Here is a 19,366-nt window from a genome sequence, read left to right on the forward strand (position 1 = left end):
AGAGGTTAGGGGTGAAAGCTAAGCTAAGCTAAGCTTAAGATACTGAAAAGAATAGAATTAAACACCTTTGTACATTGAAAATGTGATGTTTCAAACTGTATACAATGATTAGGAGAAACAGTGTTGGGGGCGAAGATGGGAAGGGCTTATGAAAAGACCTCTGCAGCTATATAAGAAAACATGTTGTGTTTTTTACAATGTCTGAGAAATAAGGACTAAGAAAATAGTCTTCAGTTTTATAATATTTTATTGACAAATGTTTGTAGTACTATTTTTTGAGCTGAAACATTTTAAAATACTAGTAAGGAATTTTGGGTAACATAGAATGATGAGCAACAATTTGGGTAGATCAGGCAGAGGATAAGAGGAAAATTAGTTTTTTTTTTTTTCTGGAGACCATAATACATACTGGTGCATTGCTTATGCATGATCTACCTCATATCATCAGCAGTTAGCTGTTTCAGATATGATGCTCTGATCTGTGCTTTTTCTCTGCCCTTCTCTTACCCTACCACCCCATATACCATCCTTCCTATTATCTCTCACCCTTTCCTGGAACCTTTCCCTCAGGTTCCCATATATTAATTTGGAATATTGATTGTCATTGTGTCCCATTTATTCTAGGGTGCTTCTTTGGATTTTCTTTTTATTACCTTTTCCTCTGTACATATCACTTCCTTCCCACCCTCTTTATCCAGGTTTCCCTTAGGATCAACATAATTCTACCATTGGTAGATTAGATTACTGCATTTTTTCCAATATCTTGAAAGGTATTGTACCATATTTTACATCTTTTATTAAATCCCATATTTTGCATTGGTATTACCATATTTCTTCATGTTTTTGCATGTTCTAACTCCCCATCCTCCTCCTCCCAATAACTCTCCTGTATGGTTCCTGCTCTTCCTTTGTAACAGCTCCACCATGCTTATTATATTGTTTGTTAGTGCACATGTGAGGGGAAATGTAGCATTCCCATTCACCCTTTTCCTACTCAGACCAATTATTCCTCATGTCTTAGTTTCCACGTTTCATAGGTTCATAGGTAGGTACTAGGCTATTGGCCCTAGGGCCTATATAAGCCTAGCCAAAGGTACCCTGGTTTTCGCCACCCAAGAAAATTATTTTCCTGTGCCCCTGTTGAGCAGAGCCACAGAAGTGATCCCTGGGGTGAATTTCCTATCTCCCATCCAATCATCAAGATTTTTCTTGAAGAGTGCTAATGAGGAGCTTTGTTTGATATAGATAGGCAGTTTGTTCCAGAGTATGGGAAGTCTCTGGGACAGGAATCTATCCATCCAGCATGTTCTGTTTATTGTGGTGACAAGGTTTAGGTCCCTAGAGCATGTAGCTCATAGGGATTGGGATTTCTTTAAGTGGAGCATGCCAAAAAGCTCTGGGTTTGACATAGCTTTGTGTGTTAGGCAGAGATTGCCTCTGAGTAGGCGATATGCAACGGAGTAAAGCTGCAGTTTTTTGATGGTCTGCATAGGGCATCTGTTTGAGGCTGGTAATCCTCTGTGAGGTATTTCTGTGGCCTTTCCAGTTGTTGTAGATGTCTTGTGAGGTACATACCAAAAGGGGCATTGTACTCTATAATGGGTCTAATGAATGACAAGTAGAAGGGAACAATGACCTCTTTTTTCCTGGATGAGAAACCTTTTGTGATGAGGTGTGCCATGTAGAAGGATTTCCTGACTACTGTGGTGATGTGATTATCAAAGGAGAGACTACTGTCCACCTGTGTCCCAAGGTCTCTTGTCACACTTCCAGCGTTGAGTAGACTACCGCCTATGTGGTAGTTCATGGGTACTGAGTTTTTACCAAAAGGGATGACAATGCATTTTTTGGCATTGAGCTGTCTCAGCGAGGCTCTTTTGTAGGATGTAAACATCTTTTTGAGTTTTGATTATGGCTCCTAGTTTGCAGTCATCTGCAAACTTCATTAGCCAAAGACCTTCTGTGTTGGCCTGTACTTCAGAGAAGTAGATACCAAACAGGAGAGGACCCAGGACTGAACCCTGTGGTACTCCACTTGTCACTGGTCTGAAGTTGGATTTGGAGTCTGCTACTTTCACAGTGTGAGTTCTGTCAGTGAGCCAGTTGGCAACCCATCTTGTGACATAGGGATTTATACCTAGTTTAGTGAGTTTATCTATAATTCCAGAGTGGGGGATGGTGTCGAAAGCCTTGGCAAGATCTAGATAGGCTGTGTGAACCACCTTACCCTCATCTACAGCTTTGGTGACTGTTTCAAAGAAGTCTATCAGGTTTAGGAGACATGATCTGCCTTTTACAAACCCGAACTGGGTGAGGTCCTGAGTTTGTAGATTACCAATGTCATTGTTTATAAGTTCCATGATGATACGTTCCATAGCCTTGCAGACCAGGCTTGTTAGGCTAATGGGGCGGCAGTTTCTGGGGTCTGTGGTGGCTCCCCCTTTGTGGAGTGGGATAACTGTCACTGTGCACCATTCAATGGGCACATAGCCTGAGGTGAGGCTATGATTGAACATGGTACTTAGGTGGGGTGCCAGTTTGTTCTGTAGTTCATGATGTAGAACACAGCTTGGGATGTCGTCAGGTCCCATGGATGCTGTGTTCTTGGCTTTGGATAGTGTGTTTTTTACCTGTGCAGCTGTGATTACAGGAACTTTGCATTCTTCTGGTATAGAGATGGGCCCTTTAGGGGATGACAGGGGGGTAAAGTTAGCACTGAACCTATCTGCCAGGATGTTGGCAATATCAGTTGGTTCTGTATATTTAGTGCCATTTTGCTGTAAGAGCAGATCTAAGTGTTGCCATTGAGATTCTTGACATAGCTATAGAATGGCTGTGGTTGTCTTTAGAGTCAGTGGCAATTTCGTTTTCATAACTAGCTTTGGAGGATTTTATGAGGGATCTTAGCTTCTTACTGAGGCTGACCAGGGAGTTTCTCCAATCATGGGATTTTACTCTTTTTTGCAACAGTTTCTTTCTTCTGTTGTAGAGTTTGTTTATGGCAGGGGACCACCAGATTGGCTTCCTTTTTTTTGGAGGATAGCATCTTGGTTCTGTTAGGGATTGCACGATCCATGCACTCGTGTAAGTGCTTATAAAGTGCATTTGTGTAGGATTCAGCAGTCATACCTCTATTGTCCATCAGCATGGGTGTTGTGAAGTTTGCCACTTCTGTCTTAAGAAGCGTGAATTTGGCTTTGGAGAAATTTTTTACTGTGGTTTCCCTAATAGGGAGTGGGGGAGGGATGTGGATGTCTAGGGTGATTAGCTTGTGGTCGGATCTGACCAAAGAGGAATTGACCTCTGATGTGGAGCACCGGTTGCCTATGTTGGTAATAACCAGGTCTAGGATATTGCTGCCCCTGGTGGGGGTGTGGATAAGTTGATCCATGGCATTGGAATTTATGAATTCCAGAAAACGTTGAGCACAAAAGTTGGTACATGAGTAGTTTTCCCAGTTAATGGTAGGGTAGTTGAAATCGCCCATTATTAGGGTGTTAGGTTGTACCCTAATATTTTCCAGTATATTAAGAAATGAGGAGTGGGAATCCTGGGGCATGATGGGGGATCTGTAGCAAGCTACAATTTGGATTGGGGTCTTGCCCAGAGTTAGTTGCACTTGGATAATCTCGGATGCATTATGCTGAGCAACTAGCCTGGAGGTGTGGATATCCTTAATGAATATGGACATGCCTCTGCCTTTAGTGTTTTGGTCCAGGTTAGGTGGCCGAAAGGTGTGGTATGAATTATAGCCTGGTAATGCAGGGGTACTCTCTGGAGCCTTGAACCAGGTCTCTGTCACTGCACAGATATCGATGTTCTCCATTTTAAGGAGTGCCTCGAGTGAGTGCATTTTGAGGTTTAGACTTCTAGCATTGAGTATCAATACCCTCAGATTCTTCTTGCCTGTACCTGTTAGGGTGGTGAATTTGTCATTTGAACCTTGCCTAAAAATGGCACTATAGGGATGGCTAGAGCCTTAGCCAGTATCCGGAATCCCATGGGCTACAGGTGCAGGCCATCTCTGGCAAAGCATCGTGATTTGTCGATCATGTCATCCCAGGCAGACAGATACTGGATCCACTAAGAATGACACCAGAAGCTTAGCCAATTGTTGAAGTCAATCATTTTGTCCTTGTACTGTGGTATCATTCTGGGTGATGGCAGGGTGCTACTCAGTGCAAGGGTCATACCTGCCTGGGCTACAAGATCGGATGTTTCCATCCATTTTTTTACTTATTTTTGTATACTCTGTAGAGCTTTTTCACTTGGATCTACTGCTAAATTTCTTAGCACATGCTGAGTTATTAGTAGTGATATAATTTATATCATGCTAATTCTCCCTAAATGGGTGAACATTTTGTTGTCCCCTCTAGCCAACATCTTCTGCATATTCACCCTTGTATCGGTCAAGTTGTTCTCAAAAGTTATTTCTCCTGACATGACAATGTTTAGACAATGAATTTAGACATTACACTTCCTGAATTTCCCATGTCCTCTTTTCCCTTCAATCTTCCTGGTCTAACAAGAACATATTCTTCTTACTGCATCTCATTCCTGAGTTTGACTCAGACCAGTTAAACATGGGAAAGTACTCTTGCCAAGGCCTCTCACTTCAGATAAAATAATATCATCTACATTAAGTAAAAATTCTAAATTCATATTTCTGTATTCCATTAATGTGGCTAGTTGTTTCTTTAACCTCAAATACTAATTCATTGATTACCAGAGTGAATAACCATTGGAATGATAGACATCCCTGCCTTGTTGCTCAAATTCTTCAACAATTTACATCACCATATCTGTTTACCATTATCTCTACCTCTGCTTGGACATGGATTGCTTTGACCTATTCTAGGAATCTATATCCCACTTGTTTCCTATTCAGAAACTTACAAAGGACGGCCCAGCCAACAATGCAAAAGGATTTTTCCAGGACAAAGAGGACTATGTCCCATTTCCTTCATCATTCCTTTCTTATCCTTACATGAACTGGGCTGACCTTTATCTACTTTCCTTTGTCCGTCTCTTTCTAAATAAATCTGTTTAGCTTTCATGAATAAGCTGTGGTAGTATATCTGTGCTCTCCACTAATATTTTAGATAGGGTCATTGTACCTGAATTTATTACTTTCTAAATAAATCTGTTTAGCTTTCTTGAATAAGCTGTGGTAGCATGCTATCTGTGCTCCCCACTAATATTTTAGATAGGGTCATTATACCTGAATTTATTACTTTCTAAATAAATCTGTTTAGCTTTCTTGAATAAGCTGTGGTAGCATGCTATCTGTGCTCTCCACTAATATTTTGAATAAGCTGTGGTAGTATGCTATCTGTGCTCTCCACTAATATTTTAGATAGGGTCATTATACCTGAATTTATTACTTTCTAAATAAATCTGTTTAGCTTTCTTGAATAAGCTGTGGTAGTATGTTATCTGTGCTCTCCACTAATATTTTAGATAGGGTCATTATACCTGATGGGGTCATTATACCTGATAGGGTCATTATACCTGATGGGGTCATTATACCTGAATTTATTACTTTCTAAATGAATCTGTTTAGCTTTCCTGAATAAGCTGTGGTAGTATGCTATCTGTGCTCTCCACTAATATTTTAGATGGGGTCATTATACCTGATAGGGTCATTATACCTGATAGGGTCATTATACCTGAATTTATTAGAGAGATCAGCTTGTAATCTCATGCCTCATTTTGGCATCATACTTCTTAGTGATCAAGACTGACATTGCCCTTGTCATGAATTTGGGAACGGTCCCTAACCGTTCTGATCTTCAAAACTTCTCCACTAGTACCTGACTAATCGATTCCAGTTATAAAATTCCAGTAGGTAGGAGTCAGGGCCGCTGTTTTTTTTTTTTTCTTTCTTTCATTTGGCAATTTGTCTAATTTTATTTCTCCTTGTAAATAACCACATTTACAGCTTATTGCTTTTCCTTTTTAATGTAATACCTTTCCCATACCCACTGCATTACCTCCCTCCTCCCCTTTTCTGCTTCCTGTATAGGTTTTGCTAGAATCTTCTGTAGGTCTCTCTGATTTCCTTACCTCCTCACATTATTTGTCCAGCCTTCTTTCTTCAGTATCTTTGCCATTGTTATTTATGTATTTTACCACTAGTTGTCTCTCTGTCACTCCCTATCCAAGTATTATCTTCAGTACCACAGTTCAATCTCTGTTCCTGGTCTGTAATTCAGTTCTTACTGTTATTTCCTTCCGTATTAATTTCTTTTTATCTTCTACTATTCCAAATGTTCTGGATTTTTAACAGTGACTTTTCCAACTTCTTTATCACTCACACTGTGTCTTTGTATTCATTGAGGATATATCCTTCTGCTTCTTTCCTCCTTCTTTCATTATTTTCTCCAACTGCTGCCTTAAGCCCATCTCATTTGTGTTCCTCCACTTCTTCTCCATCTATTTCATTTTTCATTACTACCTCTCCTTTTATAACTGCAACTTGTTCCTCTCATCATGTTCCTTCCATTTATAACTTGTCCATCTCCAGTGTTTGCATCGCTCTCCTTACTCTTCAAGTTTCTCTGTGTTTTCTATCCTCTACATCTTCTTCTTCCAGAATTCTTTGCAGCTTGTTCTCTTTTAAAAAGAGTTTCAGATAAATGTGTATACTATTGCTTCCAGGTACGTTCCTCAAAATTTCCCTCCACCCCCCCTCCTTTACCCATGCTTACTTCCAGATCCTGCTTTATTTTCCTGTTTTATTTCCACACCCCAAACTGTCTACCCTTCTGCAACGCTTTTATGGTAAAATTGCCAACCCCTGTAATTTACATCATATCCTTCTTGAAAACTCACATACCTCAAAGAATCTCGAGATGTTTTTTTCATCTTTAGATGGGGCGTATGAGATTCACATTGTCCATCAGGTTCCATTTTACCTTTACTGGCAGACTAACTTCCTTATGCACACCTTCTGTGTCATTACCAGCAATCTGATCACATATTAAAATGTATTAATGCCACCCCTTTTTCTCACCGCCCACTTTGTTATCCCATTCTCCCTCCTGTTTTCTAAACTCGGGATTTGTCTCCCTCTCTTACTCAGCTTTTGTTTTCTTTTTTCTTAGTGTGGGCCTATCTCCCCTTCAATCCAACCCATATCTGCATGTCTTAGTTTCTTTTTAATAAGTCTAGTCGATCTTCCCCTCACTGTTCCTTATAACTCTGCTGCTCCTGTTCTTCTCATTTCCTACCCCTCCCTCCTCTCTTCAACCTGTACTCTTGCCTCTTACTCCATTTGCCTCTGATCACCATATTCTGTCTACCAGATTCTCCTTTTGAAAATATCACTCTGTCTTTTGGTTAACACCTATGCCTGGAACCTTCATTTAGTCCCATAGTATGGCACGGTATATTGTACACCAGTATGTGTTCTGTTCTGTATTTGGTCAATGTGTGCTGTATTTTTTTTTTCCCTGGCAATTAGAGAAATACAGGTCACTGCTGAAAATATGTTTTGTTTCCAAAACCCACACAATAATGTTAGCAAAGATAGGAGCTGAAGAGGGCCCCATAGCCACACCTTTCATTTGCTGAAATAATTCTCCCTCAAAGTATATGAAGTAGTTTTTAGCACCATATCCATGTTTTGATTAATGATGGTTAATATCAAAGTGGGACAGAAATGTATCCTGCGTTATGGTATTGTGAAAGCATTCCATGCCAATGTTGTTGGGGATGTACATAAATAGCACAGTGGAACTTCTTACATTTGAAAAGAGTTCCATGGCATTAATTATCTGGATGAATGGTTAAATCCATGTCCATTTTACACAAGGTTCAGGGATCTTTCCTCAACTGGTGTGGGAAGTGGAGTGATGAGAGGTAATCAAGGGCTATGGTTATACCATTAAACCAAGAAATGGAGAGGTGATAAAAACTGGCCTGCTGTTTTTGGCCCATTTGGCCTGAGTGATAAACTGTGATCCAAGCTTACCTTTGTATGCAAAATTAATCATAATGTAAAACCCATACAAGATAACTACAGTGCAGAGGTAATGCTAAAATGAGTCAAATTCAGTTATGACAAAATGTGGGACTTGCTCACAATGTAGGTACATCCTTGATAGTGTAAGCACCACTGATGCAACATATACAAGGGTTATCATATGCAAGGACAAGCTTATTGTGGCACTAATGCGGTGTTCCACCTCACCATTTGATTATCTTGCCTTTCATTTTACATGGGAAAACTTAGGCAGTATTACATATATATTTTCATATATTTTCTTCTCAAACCTAATGACTTGAGTGAGCTTTTCTTTACAGTGCAGTTATTATCAGTATCACAGAAGTGGAGGATTCTAATTTAAAATTCAGCATTAATAGATGCTTTTTAACAAAGCACCATTAAAAGTACAAAAACACCAAGTATACAGAGATAGAGTACTAGATTAAACAAAGAGGCAATTAAACAAGTTAAAAGAAACAGATTATGGCAGCAATAAGTACAAAAATACTTTTATTAACATGGATGTACATTAAAGGAAAAAGATAAGTAAACTGGACAAGTGGATGAGCTAAAATCATGAAATCACCTGAAGATGTAAATTAGGATATGGGAACTATGATGATTATAAATAGGAAACACAGGCGTAAAATTCTGTAACAAATCAAGAAGTGGCAAGAGAAAATAAGACATGGAGCTGCCTCACTATAAACTGCTCAGGAATAACATGAGAGCTATTTAATGATGTCCCTCATCTTTACTCCAAATAAAGACCGATTAACTCAATTTCAACTCAAACCAAAACAAAATAAATTTAATTGACATTTGTTAACTGGGAAAGTCCAACTGGGCATCACCCTTTTTCAAAGGAGGCCCAGGGAGAAAATATCCACATAACATGAATAAGAATAAAAATGTGTTACAGTGCATGACAAATATTTATAAGGAATATGACAATATAAGCAGTAATAGTAAAATTATAACTCTAAGTAAAAAAAAATAAAGAGGAGACAGAATAAAGACGATAACGGAGAAACAACAGGAAGGTAGTAGGAAAACAGTAGAACTAAAGCAGGGGAGGGGTTCAAGTTGGATGATTACAGAGACAAGACCAGGTACTATTTGGGTGTAATTTTAGTGTTTTCTTAAATTCGTGATCATACAAGATATTTCTCAGGGGCAATGGAAGCATGTTCCATTGGGAGGCAAGAGAAGATCTGAAGAGATACTGTTCAATTGATTTTTTTAGGTTTGTAGATTTGTAGTAGGTGTTGATCACAGCTTCTGAGAGATCAAGGGGAGTGTAAAGAGAAATAAGAGCAGAGATATTAGGGCAAGTGGAAGGTTTATTCAAGATAGAATAACTAGAAGTTCAGAAAATAAGAGTTGATTAGAAAACTCTAGCCAGCTAAGTGTCCTCAGAGCTGGACAATAATAATATTTAAAAGACATGTTAGCAGCGAATCTGGCTACTTTGTTGTAGGTAGATTCTAATTTGGAAAGAAGAGAAGACTGTAGATTAGTTAGGATTTGCGAGCCATAAAAAAATTAGGAAGGAGGTAGGCATGGGTGAGTGAGATTCTATAGTCAGAGGTGAGGAACATATTATTTCTATACAATAAACCAAACATTTGGTGTGTTTTCTTAATACAGTGATGTACATGTAGATCAAATTTCAGCTGATCATCTATGGTCACACTAAGGAGTTTAGTATGGGTTTCAGGGGTAATGAAAATGTTATTTAGTGAGGAGATGGTAAATGATGATTTCAAGTGGTAGAGGGATTTTGGGAGGAAAAGGAGGGGCTTTGTCTTTTTAGGATTAAGAATGAGTTGATTGTTAGATAGCCAGGCTTCAGTAAGGTTAAAGGATTTTTGAGTAATAGTTAGTAGGTCTATAGGGTTATCAGCAAAAGAGATGATAGTGGATTAATCAGCATACTGAATAAGTCAAAATTAGTTAGCTTATGACATTCTTTGAATTTATGTGGTCAAGACAGATAGGAGGAAAATCTTTGGATACATACTGGACTGTGATCACTTAAGCAGTCTGGGATGGACTCAGGGTAGTGATAGAAGTGAGGATTAGAGACTAGAATCCAATCAATAATGGAGCTCATATTAGTAGGTTTATGCTAGAAGTAGGAGAGTTAGAGCAAATGGTAAACCAATTAATATTGAAATCACCAAGTATTCTGGTCTCATTGGGTATATTATCAGACATCCAATGAAGATATATTCTAATAATTGAATGTTATTCCCGGGGGAATGTAAATGCTAACTACTGTTAAACTTTTGTGTTTATTAAGTTTAAAATCAGCAACGATGTGTTCAGCTCCGTGAAAAGAGGGATGTGGTATGGAAGAGGGGTAAGAGTCGGGAAATCAGAGTATACAATGGCAATGCCTCCACTTTTTTATATGTTCTGTCATAGCATATAACGTTGTAGCCAGAAGGAAGAAATTCTTTTTCATTGTTATATGGTTTTAGTCATGTTTCAGACAGAGTAACAATGTTTGGAGAACATTGGTCTATCCAAGAGTGAAAGTCAGATGGCTTATTAAGGATACTGTGAATATTAATGGAGTAGAGGGTTAGAAGAGTGCAAAGTAGTTGGATGGTCAAAGGAAATAGTGAATATCTTATGGCTGGGACCAGGGTTTGGAAGAATGTCCCCAGAGAGTAGTACAGTTTTGAGAGGGTGAAAAAGAAGTGTAATATAGGGAGAGAAATAGAATAATTTGTGCTTGATTCTGTTAAGTGGGGAGCTCAAGAGAGGCAATTTAATTTTAGGGAGACCAAATTCAGTAAAAGAAAGAGGATGATATGGGAGAAGAGTAATGGGAAATTGAAAATGTAGTGTAGAGAGAAGAAGTGGGAAAACAAGGCTGAAAATCTAGCGGACTGTGATAAGAGGTGAGAGTGGAAAGGTATATAAGAATAAAGGATGTAATTAAAGACAGAAGATGAGACAAGAAGGGAGAGAAAAACACAGTGTAATGAAAGGAAAGGGTAATACAAAAAAGAGTACTGGGTGTGTGAAGGGAGAAGGATTGTAAAATAGGTAATAATATAGAGGGGAGGAAAGTAGAGGGTGGAGAAAGTAGTAATATGTGAAGTTGAAGGTGGGGCTAAGGAAAAAGAGCAAGGGCTAGATAGGATAATGAGCAAAGGAAGTGAGGGGGAGGAGGGAGGAATCAGCATGGTTACCTATAACGGAAAATTGATTAGGGGGTGGGTGCGAGTGGGGGCAGGTTAGGGTAGTGAGTGAGCCTGAGTGCAGCGAGGGCAAATGGAGTGGGTAGAACCAAGATGAAAAGACAGAAATCTATAGAAACAATCAGCAATGTAGAAATACCTCCAACCATAACCAACTTTGGGACTGCAGATAAATATAACAGAGTAAAAACAAGACTAGCAGGTGCTTGTTGATTCCAGAGAACATGTTCAGGTATGAAGACCAATTATTTAAATGTGAGAAGCAGACTAAAGTGTAGTTATAACATAAAGCAGATAGCTAATTGAAATAAATGCTATATATTGTGGAGGTAACATCTAAAACCAGTGTCATATTTGAGAACAACTGTACATTAAATGACTATGACGTGCAGAACTGTCAGTAAAAAAAGAATGCTAAGAAAGCAGATTTAAAGGGAAAGGAATATACCACTAGATATCAAAGAAGGGGGGGACGCTACAGATAGCTTCTCGGCAAATGTGCACAACTCACAAACTAAACTACAGCAAATATGTCAAATAATAAGTAGATAAACTCCCAAAGGAGAGCGTACATTGATTTAAAGGGACTCCTTAGATGGGTAAGTAACCTATGCAGAAGGGGTACAGAAAGCAACACTGATTAAGGACACTCTTGCCAGCTGGGAGACAAATAAGATATTGATTTAAAGGGACTCCATAGATGGGTAAGCATCTATGCATAAGGGGTACAGAAAGCAGCACTGATTAAGGACACTGTTGCCAGTCAGGATCCAAATAAGAGATTGATTTAAAGGGACTCCTTAGATGGGTAAGCGATCTATGCAGAAGGGGTACAGAAAGCAGCACTGATTAAGGACACAGTTGCCAGCTGGAATCCAAATAAGAGCTAAGCATAAAAAACAGCCAGCATCACAGAAAGCAAACATACTACCAGACGACCAAGTAGGTCGAACAGTGTATTGACACAATATTACAACATAAATATTGCAGCACTACAATAGTCATAAAGAAAACATTTCCAGGTATATGAGTAATATTATGGTAGTAAAACCAATAAGGAGAGGTTAATTACATAACAATAAGTACATGGAGTGCACACTGTCCAAGGACTATAACTTGGCGTTCCGGGGAAAATTACATTAAAAAAATACTGTCCAAAAAACAAGTATCAATAATTGCCAATATACTAAAAGCCTTCTAGAAGGAGACAATCACCCTAATCCTAGCCCCATGTATTACAAAGCACATTAAGATAACTCTCTTCCACACACTACTCTAACCCTACAATGGTTAACCCCCAACCCCAGTAATCTATCTTTTGCTGTCCTAAATATTAGAAGCATAAAAAATAAAATTGTTGAACTACATGCTTGGGTTACCTAACATAAGTTGGATATTCTTCCTATAACTGAAACTTGGCTTAACCCAAGCATAAACAGCTCTACAATTACACCTCCCCAGCTATATCATCATTGGTAATGATTGTATAAAGAGGAAAGGGGTGGTATTTCTTTAATATTTCCCAACAACTACCACATTTACCCTTACAACAAACCAACACCAAAATTCGGCTCAACAGAGCTTCTTATTACTTACCTGAAATTAAACAATTATAAGCAAATATGTATTAGAGTTCTTTATATGCCTCCTGGAGACAATGCAGCTATACTGGAAAATATCCAGCAATGGATACCCATAACAATTCTACAAGAAAAAATACTGCTAGGTGATCTGAATGTCAACTGGTTGAATATAACCTCTAACTCCCCTACATATAGTTTGAACTTATTTGGTTTTACATAGCTACTTAGCCTCACACATTATAGCAAGACATAAAATTCCCTATTAGACTGGATCCTGGTAACAGTCGCTAGCAAATACACCACCACAGGCACTATGTCAGACTGTCTCAGTGATCATCTCCCAGTCTATACAACCAGACATCTCACACTTCCACTTAAACAGCATGTTTATAGAACAACTCACGACTTTTCCAAGTTTAACCCAGAAATGTTCATTACTACACTATTATCTATTAAAAGGAAGGAACTTTTTAAAAAGCCTCCCCTTAGATGATGCTGTAAATAAATTCAGTACAACTTTCCTGAATACTCTGAATAGCCTTGTACCTCTTAGAAGGAGGAGGTTAAAAACAAATAATGCAATTTAGCTGTCAAAAAATAGTAGAATATTAATGCAGGATAGAGAAAAAGCATGGAAAGAATGGTAAAAATATAAAACACCACAATGTCTTGAAAATTTATAAATGCTTCACAACTGTAAAAAAAAGCAAATTAACAAATCAAAAATATATACAATAATAACTTTTAGAAAAGTAGTAAACACAACCCTAAAAAATTCTGGAGAGCAGCCATTAAAAAAATCTTGCATCCTGGCCATTAATTAAACCCTAATCCCTCTCCCAATAACTCATCAATCAAAACTGCAATACAATTCAGCTCTTATTTCATAGATAGTATAGCATCTCTAATTAAGGGTTTTCCAACATCTAATCTTAACCCTGCCCAGCAGCCACTTTCACCTTCAAACCTGTAATCAACATCCCATATAAAACTACTCAAACAAACCCAAACCATGCTCTGCTTCAGTTCAGCCTTTACAAACCTTAGCCCATCGAAGTGCCCTGGTATCATGCCACCCAACGTTAGTTCCCAGTGCCTCTATAAAGTAGAGCCACTGGAGTGATCCCCGGGGGTGAACTTTCAATTTCCCATCCACTCATCAAGATTTCTCTTGAAGAGGGTCAGTAAGGTGCTATGCTTGACATGTATGTGAAATATATTTCAGAGCATGGGCAGTCTCTGGGTTATGAACCTGTTCCTCCAGCATGTTCTGTTGATTGTGATAATGAGATTGAGGTCTCTGGAGCATGTGGTGTGGAGGGATTGGGATGTCTTTAGATTTAGCATTTCTAACAGAGCTGGGTCAGACATGGCTTTGCAAGTCAAGCATAGATCGCCTCTTAGTAGACAATATGAGACAGAGGATAGCTTGAGTTCTTTGAGTCTGTCCATGTAAGACATGTGTTTTAGGCCTAGGATCCTCTTTGTGAGGTACTTTTGTGGCCTTTCCAACTATTGGATGTGTCTAGTGATGTACATGCCATATGGGACATTATACTTGATGATTGGCCTAATGAGGGAAGAGTAGAGATAGATGATGATCTCCTTCTTCCTGGATGCAAAACCCTTGGTAATAAGATGTGTCACATAGAAGGACTTTCTGACCACAGTGGCAAAGTGGTGGTCGAAGGAGAGGTTGCTGTCAACCTGTGTCCCCAGATCTCTTATAATGTCTTTAATGTTCAGTGGGCTCCCATTGATGTGGTAATTAGTGGGAACAGAGTTTTTCCCAAAGGGGATGAAAAGTCATTTTTTGGCATTAAGCTTAAGGCCATGGTTTTGACACCAGTCATTGGTCTCAGTTGATGACCTGACAAGTAAGTACATTAATATAGCAGCTGACAGCATTGACTACCCTGTCTCAATCCTTACAAATAGGTCAGCCCAGGAATACCAAGCTCCCACTCTCTGGAAAAAGTCAATATTATTGTTCTGCACATAGGAAGAAATGCAACCAACATTAGTAACTTTAAACATATAGCAACCATAGCTACCCTTTACAAAATAATTGAAAAATGCATTAAAAAACAATTGCTAAACTACCTCCTGCAGGAAGAATTCCTACCCCCACACAACATGGCTTTCCTCTTCCAAACGTACTAACACTGCCTGTCTAACCAAAATACATACTGTAAATAAAGCTAGAAATAATGGCAACTACTCTCCAACTAATTTCTAGATTTGTCTAAAGCCTTGAACACAATTTAGCAATGCAAACTTCTAGTTCAAATGTCCTCATTAGGTCTCTTTCTCTCAGCCCACCCCTGTATGGTTCAAAACCTACCTGACAATACATATCAGTCAGTAAAATGGTACTCCACCCCTCTCCATACCTCCCAGTCACCACAGGTGCACCACAAGGATATATCCTTGGTCCCTCCTTTTTAACATTCTCACTAACAGCCTTCACACATTCGCATAACAGGCCTCCCTAACACAATACTGAGATGAATCCACCCTCATTCGCACATCTGACAAGAAACACCTCCAACAATTACTCAGGAAGCTTTAAAAACAACAGAACCATGGCTTTCTAACTCGCAACTTATGCTCAATCTTAAAAAAAGAAAAAAAAGCTACTTTTTTCCCCAAATCCATCTCCCACTGGAAAAATTAATAAATAAATTCCTATCTCTTGATAATATAGTCATTTAAGTCACTTCAACTAGCAAATTATTAGGGATGGTAGTGGATGATAACCTGAAATGTGACCTGTGTATACAAAATTTCATAAGAAAATCTCAACAAAAGCCAGGGATGCTTTACAGAGCCAAAAACTTTCTCACCGACACAACTAAAGCTACACTTGCTGCTACTCATCTCCATCCCACACTTCTTTATGGCTCTCCTGTCAGTACTAACTTTCAGATATCACAAAAATCAAAACTGGAACAATATTATAACAAAGCTGCTAAATTTGCAGCCAATATCCCTTCCATAACTCATCACTGTATAGCACTAAAAAGCCTAAATTGGTTAGAACTACCCCATCAGCTAACATACACCGGATCTCACCACCTACAAAATTATCCGGAATCCATCTGCTTGTCCAGCACTAAATAACATTTTACACAGCTTTGTCCCAGTCAGTTGTTATGATCCAATGACCATAAACTCCATTCTGTCCACAAACCTATGAAATGCACTGGCATTTTGTACTCTGACCATGTTACTAAGGGCTGGAACTCCTTCTTTGTATCCATCAGGTCAATACCCTCCCTCCCATCCTTCAAAACCATTCTGAAAGACTTCCTAGCCTAAAGCTGGCTCTCTCCTTGCTCCAGGATAAACTATATCCCTAAATGTGAACAAATACATATACTTTCCTTACATCTCCATACTTTCTCTTCTTCACTCACTTCTTTACTTATATCAATTTCTCTCCCCTGACTTTCTCTCTAATTATACCATAAGTCTGCTTTTTTCTCACTTCCTATTGTAATTCCTGTTTGTATTATACTAACTTACCTTTAACTTCTCTATGAATTGGCAAACATTTCTGTTAGATCATTGTCATATAACTTGTATTTATTCTTCACCAAAGTATGTCTAATTTAGTATAATTATTTAAACTGCAGCTGTTTTTTTTTTTTTGTATTATTTTAAAAGACTGTAAAATTGTTGGTCTTAAAATGTTTTGTAATACTTCGGAGCTTTTCTCCATGTTCCTCCAGTGAAAATGGGCTCCTACCCAGTTGGACTTTAACAATAATCAAATATCAATAAATAAATAGAACTGATCACTGGCAACTCAGTTAGTGACACAAACATGGAGGACAGCAACTGAGATATCCTTGCACAAAATGAAGAAATGAAAAAAATGAAGGTAAACAGAGGACTGACAGCCTGGCAACAATAGCGGACAAATGCATGGATAAATCTTGTGTAGAGCATCATTACATTTGTAGAGAAGACCGATCTCCATGACAGCAAGCAATATAAGCTCCTGTCCATAAGAAAATGTCAGTCAGACTAGCCCCAGTTTTATGAGTAGTTTACATGTGGACTTCACAGGGAATGTCAGACAATATAGGCTACTGATTTATGCAAGGCCTTTGACATAGTCCAACACAGAAAAATGATATGAAACCCGAAAACCAAGAATAAGAAACTTAATAGCTGAATGCTTTAATGGTAAGACACAAAAGGTTCAGGTGTGGGGTAAAGTACCTGGAATTATGAAAATGATTAGTAAAGTACCAAAGAGGTGTGTCCTGGCTTCAGATATGATTGTGACAGACAGATCTGTGGGTATACAGAACACAAACGTCCTCTTTTGGAAGAAGGAGTGATAGGTGTAGCAGTAGAGGAGGGAGAACAGTGTCTAGCAAAGGATTTAAAAAGGCAAATGAGCAGAGAGCTGATATTTGAGGATCAATGCAAACAAATACTGCACTTACATTAAGTCAAATGTATTACCGTGGAGGAATAGATGTGATGATAACAGAGCAGAGAAATGTTATGACAGTCTTGGTCACACCTTGACTTGTTTATTGAGAGTAGAGAGTGAAAAGACAGGGCGTTATCATAATGAATGCTTGGGTACACTTAGCATTCTCAAGAAAATAGATTCCAGAAGTAAAGAGGTAATGCTTCCATGTTACTACATCTTGGTTAGTCCACATCTTGAGTGCTGTGTGGAGTTATAGAGGCCATGTAAGAAAAGGGAAACAAGGCTGCTAAAAGGAATCCATAGGAAAACTACTGGAAAGATCTATGGGCGAGAGTCAAAGAAATATGACCTTTTAGTAGAGGAGCAATCATTCTTCTCATAGAAGAGAAATACTAGGGGGACATGAAATTGATACTCAAGGTCATGAAAGGGAGATATGAGAGTCATTCTTAACAGAAAAAAACAGAGTGGAGAAAGGGGGTGCAGGCCACAGAATATAGTGGATAACTATTTTGTTAATCTCAAACTACTTTTTTACATAAAGGGTTTTAGACATCAAGGATGATTCCACCGTGGAAAGGGAATCTAAAAATGCATTAAGGAAGGCAGAGTCAGGTGGAAAAAGGTTAAGGGGAAGGTAAGGATGGAGGGGAGATATAATGTGAAGGCACTTAGAAGGGCATACAAGAAAGGCATATTGTCTCCTGCCTTTTTGCAAATATAATGTAAGCCAATAAGCAGCTTTCAGTCATTTCCACTTTAGTTCATGTATTTTTTGTTGCATGTCTGATACTGCTTGCAACATACATGTCCACGTCTTTGCTTCAATGTAAGATGACATGTTGTATACAATATCACGTTTTCAGTTGTAAAGCAGCATGCATTTATAAGTATATTGTAATGGTAACAGAATGAACTTATTTCACTGCATCACTATGAACCGACACCACTGGTTAGTAAGGAAACTCAAATAACAATAAATACAAAAATGGTGCTAACTTTCTAGAATACAGAAAGTTGTTGCTGTCTCATTTTAATATCGAGACAGCATCTTGACAGTTGAAAGAAATGTATATATTATTGTGAACAGAAAAGAGACAGTGTGCAAATCCAGGATATATTTTACATATTACATATTATGTATTTTATATATATATATATATATATATATATATATATATATATATATATATATATGTGTGTGTGTGTGTGTGTGTGTGTGTGTGTGTGAGGAATACCCCTGTTGCATCATGTTGTTTCTAGCTGAACTTGTTGCAATAAACAAGAGTATAGTTCTGTATGGTGTTCAAATTCTATGTAACAGTGAAGGCCTTTACAGAATTAAAAAGCATTTCTAGATATCCTCTAAGGGCACGTTGGTGACAGCTGAAGTAATTGTTTTCAGGTCTGGTTTCCCATTTCCCTTTTATATTTCACAGTAGCTCAGCAATTGTGTCCTTTGTCCTAATAGAGAGAGGATATTAGTTGCTTGTTAATTAAAAGACCTCAGGCCTTAATGGAACAATCCTACTTTTCTTTCCTGTGGCTAAGGTCAAATGTTATTCCCTGCAGATAAAGTAAAGACATTCACGAAGGCACTTCCTTGTCACTCATTCTACGATTGCTAGTTTCTGCTCCCTAGAGGGTATTAACCTTTGAATTATAAAGGTATTATTTTCTTTTTTTTCCCTGTTCGCCATGCTTGTGAGTGATGCAAACAAGTCATTTTGATGGTGTTTGCAACAGATTATGTAGATACCTGCCAGGCTTTTCATATGAACAACCACAATAAAATGTGGCAAGCAGATCTTTTTCTTTATTTTTTTATTTCATTTCACAGATAAGCCTTTAATTGCACTGTGTACTAGGCTGCTAATATCAGATTCTTAGAGGAAAAAAAGTGCAGTGACAGACTGCTCCTTTTTTGGGGGAAAAGTAAGCTAGGTAGCCTGCATTAGTAATAATAATATCCATTTGTTAAACAGGTACAGCCACTGGACATACATTACCTTTTAAGGAGTGACCCATAAACATTATCTGGTTAACTGACTTGTGCAGGGTTACACAGTTGGCAAATGAGGGCTGGGGGAAGCAAAATCTGTACCAAAGGAAACCCAGCTCACAG

The sequence above is a fragment of the Protopterus annectens genome, chromosome 15.part0, assembly GCF_019279795.1.
Source record: "Protopterus annectens isolate FY-2018-M chromosome 15.part0, PAN1.0, whole genome shotgun sequence".
Lineage (NCBI taxonomy): Eukaryota > Metazoa > Chordata > Ceratodontiformes > Protopteridae > Protopterus > Protopterus annectens.